Source organism: Sminthopsis crassicaudata, chromosome 3 (genome assembly GCF_048593235.1).
Source record: "Sminthopsis crassicaudata isolate SCR6 chromosome 3, ASM4859323v1, whole genome shotgun sequence".
Lineage (NCBI taxonomy): Eukaryota > Metazoa > Chordata > Mammalia > Dasyuromorphia > Dasyuridae > Sminthopsis > Sminthopsis crassicaudata.
Genome location: NC_133619.1, coordinates 518,052,404 through 518,060,080, shown reverse-complemented (window position 1 = coordinate 518,060,080; position 7,677 = coordinate 518,052,404).

The following is a 7,677-nucleotide window of genomic DNA, read 5'->3' as shown; positions in this document are numbered from 1 at the left end:
GGATTCTCTCACAAAGAGTAAAAAACTGTCTTGTGTTCTTTAAAAAATAGTTTCAGTGGTACGTTTCAAGTGGATTTATTACCAAGATAGACCCAGGAGACTACCAGAAAAAGGCTGTTAAAGGGGAAATGCCGGAGAGTGAGCCTAGCCTGCAAGCACCCCTGAGACATCCCTGATGGTCAGCAAAGTTCTGGCTCTCTCCACTCTGCTTTTGAAACTGGATGTCTAATAGATTCCAGGAAAGCCAGGTGACTGTAGTCATGACCTTGAGAACAACATCCTGGAGGAGAGAGGGCAGCCAAGCCCCGAGGGCGCCCATGCACCCCCTCACACACACACCCTGGAGTAGAGTCCACCTGTCCACACCCACAAAGTCTCCACCCAGTCAGTCTGGCCTGGTCAGCTCCCCTGCCCCACCCTCCTGTGGCAGGTCCCAGTCCACCTGGCCTTGAGCTCTTAGTGCCCCTGGGGCTCCGGGCTCTGGCCCCCACCTTGAGTTAGGGTCGCATTTCCACACAGTGGAACTCTTTTCCCCTCTGATAATTAAAGCAATTAAACCAAACCAGCCGCTCCACAAATGCCTATGATGGGAACCAGTTGCTTATGACTATATCCGTAGGCGGAATAGAAAAGAGAGAGGAAATCTAGGTTTGAATTTAAGCTCCTTCACTTACTATGGACAAGTCATTCAAATTTACCATCTGCTTTCTGGTTTCCCTTGAAGAACCATGTGGCCTTTCCATCTGATTTGCAGAGGAAGCCATGTATTGTCTCCCTTTTTTTAGAAGGTGAGTGCTTTGAGAGCAAGGACTGTCTTGCTTTTTAATTTTTGTATTCCCAGAATTTAGCAAAGTGATTTGTACATAATAAGGACTTTTCCCCTCATTTATTCACTCATCCATTCAAGTCATTAACCAGTACTAGTCTTGGAGTTGGTAGACCTGGATTTGACACTAGAATCTATTATTTACAAATTGTATGGCTGTGGGCAAGTCATTTAACATCTCAAAAATTCAGTTTTTAAATTCTAAAAAAATGGGAATATTGATATTTATGGGATAATATGAGATAATGACAAAAGAGCTGACTTCTGAGTAAGGAAGATCCATCTTCGAATCCTACTGGACACATACTGTACTGGATTGTGACTCCTGGCAAGTCCCTTAATGTCCCTAGATAATTCTATAAGATGTCATATTTCAGAGCAGTTGTTGTTCTCATTTGATAGAGGGAGTTTCCTTGCTGAGAGTTACCTTCACCAATGACAACTCCAAACCAAAAGAAAATATTTACACTGTTTCCCCACCAGGTGATTGTGAGGCAAATGGTTTGTAAACTTGAATGGATCAATACAAGGACTTGGGATTTCATCAACCTGGGAGTTTCCTCTATCCACAGGCAAAGTTGTGATTTTTGTTTCTTGAGGCTCAAAGACTTTTTACCTGCTTAAGAGATAGCTGATGAGAATTAGATGTGAACCCAAGTCTTCCTATCTAGGTATCTAGGTACAATGATCTATCTAGTAAGCCACACTTTATCTCCATGAACTTCAGAGCATGATAAAAATGTTATTATTAAGTTTTATTCTGCTCATCTATAAAATGTGGATAATATTGTCCTGGTGAAGTGAAAACATATGTACTTACTTTTTAAAGAGTGTATTATAGATCATAAAATGTCATTTAAATGTAAAATATTCTTATAATTGCTTCTAATACCATACTCCTATAACAGTCATTGTTGTCTTGAATTCTGATGGAGCAACAGGAATGTATAATGGACTTGAAATCGGAAGAGACCTGGGTCTCCCCCTCACCCTAACCAATACCTACTGTGTGGCCCTTGGCCACTTAGGATCTCTGCCCCTCACTTTCCCTGTAGGGATAATAATACCCAGAGTGTCTACTTCACAGAGCTGTTATGAGAGTCAAGTGAGATTATGTTTGTAACACACTTTGCAAATCAAAAAACCCTGATGTATAATGTAGCTTGGGTAAGCAGTGCCCCTAATTGTTTGCTCTATGTTCATTCCCCTGTGCCTGTGACTCAGATATACACAATTAGTGTATGTATCAGAGTCACCTTCTAGACTCAAACTCCTCAAAGCAGTCAGATCCTCCCTGTTCAGTCATCTCCACATCATGTCATCTCAGGCCATGGACTCCTCTGATAAACTACTTGCATGTTTCTCTCCCTGGGATTGGTTGTTGTGGGGATCCTCCCCTTTCTTGGCAGCACAGTACACCCAGAGATAGACAAGAGGACATCGTGTTCCAAGCCCTGGCTAAAGGTGCCTAGAAAAACCCAGATTTTAAAGTCAGATGATTTGAGTTAGAATCTTTTTTTCTTAATTGAAATAATTTTAAAAATCAAACTCTTTGCTCATCCAAAATGCTTAGAGAATACATTGAGGATCCCAACAATCTTTGAGGGTTGTTCTACTTAATTTTACCATCAACTGGACTGAAAACAAAGCAACCCATCATAAGCTTAACAAGAAATAATTATTTCTCTTAGGAAATTTTCAACAATTAGTCTGTTTCAACAATTAGTCTGGCAAGAATGTTTAGCCTGAGGTCTGTGAATTTGTTTAAAAATTTGTTTTTGATAACTAATTTTTATTTAATTTTTTTCAATTAAATGTAAACAAAAAAAATTTTAACAATTTTAGAAATTTGGAGTTCCCAATTCTCTCTTCTCTTTCCCTCCCTTCCCATTTCATTGAGAAGGCAAGCAATTTGATATAGGTGATATGTGTAAGTCATGTAAAACATTTTCATATTAGCCATGTTGCAGAAGAAATTGCAAACCATAAAAAAACAAGAATAATACAAAAGATATAAAAAGTCTGCTTCAATTACATTCAGACTTCATCAATTCTTTCTCTGAAAGAGCATTTTTCATTGTAAGTCCTTTGAAATTGCCTTGGATCATTGTATCTCTGAGAATAGAAAAGTCAATAAGACTGATTTTAGTGTATATTGTTCTCCTAGTACTGCTCATTTCACTTGCATCAGTTCATGTAAGTCTTCCCAAGGTTTTTCTGAAAACATCCTGCACATTTCTTATCACAATAATATTCTATCACAATCATATACCACAATTTGTTCAGTTAATCCCCAGTTCCCCATTCCCTTCCATTTCCAATTCCGTGTCACCACAAAAAGAGTGGCTATAAATATTTTTTAATACATAGGTCCTTTCCCTTTTTCTTTGATCTCTTTGGAGTACAGACCTAGGAGAAGTATTGCTAGGTCAAAGGGTATGCAGAGTTTTATAGCCCTTTGGATATAGTTCCAAATTGTTCTCCAAAATGATTGGCTCAATTTACAATTCCACCATTAGTGTCTCAATTTTTCCATATCCTCTCCAACATTTGTCATTTTCCTTTTCTGTAATATGCCAGTCTGATGGATATAAGGTGATACGTCAAAGTTATTTTAATTTGCATCGCTCTAATTAATAGTGATCTAGATGGTTTTTTTAAATCTGACTATCCATAGCTTTGATTTCTTCTTCTGAAAACTGCTTGTTCATATCCTTTTGACCATTTATCAATTGGGAAATGATTCATATTCTAATAAATTTGACTTGGTTCTCTACATATTTGGAAAATGAGGACTTTATCAGAGAATCTTGTCAAAATATTTTTCTGTTTCCTACTTTCCTTTTAATCTTGGCTGCAATGATTTTGTTTGTGCAAAAACTTTTAAATTTTATGTAATTAAAATTATTCATTTTACATCTTATGCTTTCTAACTTGTTTAGATATACATCTTTCCCTTATCCATAAATCTAATAAGTAAACTATTTCACACTCCTCTAATTTGCTTATGATATTTATATCTAAGCCATGTATCCAGCTTGGCCTTATCTCAGTATACAGTGTGAGATGGTGATCTATACCTAGTTTCTGCCAAATTGATTTTTAGCTTTCCCAACAATTTTTGTCAAATAGGAATTTTTTTATCCCAAAATCTTAGATCTTTGAGTTTGTCAAACACTAAATTACTATGTCATTTACTATTGTGTATTGAATATCATTTCTCTAGTCCCACAACTCTATTTTTTTTTTTTTAGCAAGTATCAGATCACTTTGACTATTATTATTTTATAATACAATCTGAGATCTGGTAGAGCGAGGCTAGCTTCTTTTACTTTTGTTTGTATGTTTTATTGATTCCCTTGACATTCTGTATGATTACCTGTATGACTTTTGTCTTTTTACCTCTATATGTTCATTTTCCTCTTCTGCATAGTGAGAAGATCATATCTAGGGTCCCTTCTAGCCCTATAACCCTTGGCTCTATCTTTTGCTTGTCCTCTTCAGCAAAGAGAAATGACGGGTCTCCTGGAGGAAAAAGTCTGCCCTGCCTCCCATCCCATTGGTTTTATCAGGCATCTTTATCACAGCAAACAGCTTCTGGATGAGTGGCACCCTAAATCTGATCAGTTTATAGACTCATAGAACTTCAGAGTTCTGTGAAAGGGGCTCTGGAGGTCATCAAATTCAGCCCATCAAAAGAAAATCCTGTGAGACTGCTCGTGGCACTTTGGGACAGCTAATAGCATTAGAAGATTTTCCCTGTACTAAGCCTGAATCTGCTTCTGCCATGCTTTCTGGGTCCACACAGAATAAGGCAAATCCCTCTTCTAAATGATAACCCTTCAGACACTTGAAGATAAACTACCATGCCTCCTCTAAGTCTTCTCCTTACATTAAAAAAAAAAATCAGGGGAGCCAGTAGGCCAGGTACAGGAGACAGCACTTAGGAAAATCACTTTGGTGGCTGAATGGACTTCCCATCGGTTATCTGTGAAGCTGATTCTTTTAATATGTTGTAAATCAAGCCTGATTCAGGTGATTGGAACAAAGTGATATATTTGTACTTCACTTAAAGTTAACAAAAAATAACTTTTCTTAGATGTAGCATAGAAAGGATACTCAGCAAGGATATAGCACTGGTTCAGGTAAATGTATCTGCCCTCATCTCCCTAGGGAAATCTACAAGGTGTGGTGAAATAGCAGCAGGACATCTATCAAGTCTAAGGGATACTGATTCCTTATGGGCTGGCATTTTTTGTCTCTTTAGGCAACCAGAAAGTTCCATCAATAACTCAGGCTTTAGCCCTCTGGACCAATCAAATTTTGGGACAGCTTCCCTGACTTATTCAGAGGAAAAAGCTAGTCTAATTCACAAATTGGGAGCTCTAGTATTTATTACTCCTGTCATATAACCCAAGTAGAAGATTTTACTTTTATTGTTACATTTTGCCTAATGGTCTGATCTCTTGGAGTTTCTTTGGATACTAACTTTGTCATTCAAAGTGACAGGCATTTAAGCTTTTCTAATAAAATCAGAGGTGAAAAACAAAGATGTCCATTACCAACATTTCTAGTTAGTATTATACTACAAATATTAACTATATCTATAAGAAAAGAAAAATAAATTGAAGGACTAAATGTGGTCAATGAGGAAACAAAACAGTTACTTTTTGCAGATGATAAGATGTTAGAGTACCCTGGAAAATCAACTAAGAAAACGAATTTTAAAAAAAACAAACAACTACACAAAGTTGAAGAATATATAATAAACCCACACAAGTTATAAGCATTTTTATATATTTCTTACAAAAACCAGTAGAAAGAGATAGAAAGAGAAATTCCATTTAAAATAACTATGGATATAATAAAATACTTGAGAGTCTACATTTCAACACAAAATATTACAAAATGCTCTTCGCACAAATATAGGTCAGAATAGTTAGAGAAATAGTAGACAACAAGCCAATATTGTGAAAATAAATACTATCTAAATTAGTTTATTTATTCAGTGTCAGTACCTACCAAAGAATTATTTTATAGAGCCAGAAAAAAAAAGTAATAAAAGTGTGAGTTATCTTTCAAAGATTTGCATTAGCTTCAAATTTATAAGTATGCTATCATACCTATCATTGTTTTATACACACACATATACATATGAAATGCAGGACCAAACACAAATCCCTGTGGCATTCCACTTTTCATAGGATTATGTATATAGGATTAGGGAGGATCTTAGGGGTCATCATTGGAAACTCTTCCTTTCACAGCTGAGAAAACTGAGATCCAAAGAAGTGAAATGAGATTTGGACAGGGTCAACACAGGTAGAAAGTGATCAAGACCAGATTCAAACCCAAGTGATTCCATACTCTTTGCATTGTGCCAGCCTATAATTCCCATATTGACACTGAACCATAAATGGATTATCATTGGACTGGAATTCATCTTGTTCCAAATCTACCTAATTATTTTATCTGTTCTATCATCTCATGTAGCATGAAAGGAAGGAGTAGCATGAAAGATTTTATCAAATACTTTGCTAGAATCCAGGTACATGATAAATACAATATTCCATGATCTCCTAGTCTAGTAGATTCAAGAAAGGAAGTTGTATAAATCTGATATGACCAATTCCTGAGGAAGCCATGTCTACTCTTTTTGACAATTGCTTCCTCTCCTAGATGTCCATTAATTATCCTTTTTTTTTTTTTTTTTTTTTTTTTTTTTTTTGTGCTGAGGCAATTGGGATCAAGTGACTTGCCCTGGTCACACAGCTAGGAAGTGTTAAGTGTCTGAGACCAGATTTGAACTCAGGTCCTCCTGACTTCAGGGCTGGTGCTCTATCCACTGAGTCACCTAGCTGCCACCTAGCTGCCACCTAGCCGCCCCAATTATCCTTTTAATAATACATTTTAGCACCTTCAGAGAAATGCTAAATAGAATTATGCTTAGTATAGTTTTACAATGCAATTCATATACATGTATGTATATACCTATATATATACATATATGTATGTCTGTGTATTTATTGTCAAATGTTGGCCTTCTCTGCTGTGAGGTGGATAGAGAGGGGAGGAAGGAGAGAGTTTGGTGCTTAAAATGTTACAAATAATTCAATTTTAAAAAATACATTTTAGAATTTACCAGGAATTAGTCACTGGCCTATAGTGTTCAGAAAATTAAGATATTTGCTCTCATCTAGCCCTCAGGTCATTTTCCTGCTCTCTACAGCCATTTAAAGGTCACTAAATGTGATTCACAAAATGTCAGAGCCTAAAGAGCCCTCAGAAATGACTTCTGACATCTAAACCCAAGAAGAAAAGAATTGAGCTCCCAGTCCCCAAGATAACTGCTGGCTCTGCCATTCTAGAGATGTGGCACAGTGGTAAAAGTACCTAAATTTCAATTCAGAGCTTTTGTTATTGTACCCCCACCTCTGATAATTACTATTTATGTGACCTTGGAAAAGAGCATCTTCGCACTCCCTCTGGAAAATGAGGTAGGATATGGCCCAACTAGCCTCTGAGGCCCTTTACATGTAGCTTCAAATCTAGCATCCTCTGACTCATCTACCATCCAGACCCGGCCTGGTTGCTGCCCTTAATTCTTCAAGCCCCTTTATGAGTCTCTTAGTGAAAATGGATTTTTCTCTGGGCCAGGCTGGTATAAAAAAGGGATCAGGCATGCCCTAAAAAGTGGAAATGATAGGACCTGTTACACAAACTCAATTTAATTCAGCCACCATTTAAGGGACAATTGTATGCAATAGAATGGCTAGCTTTAGACTCTGGAGAGGACTGGAAGCTAGAAGAAAATGGCTGGAAGCCCCAGAAAAAATAAAGTCAGAGCCAGC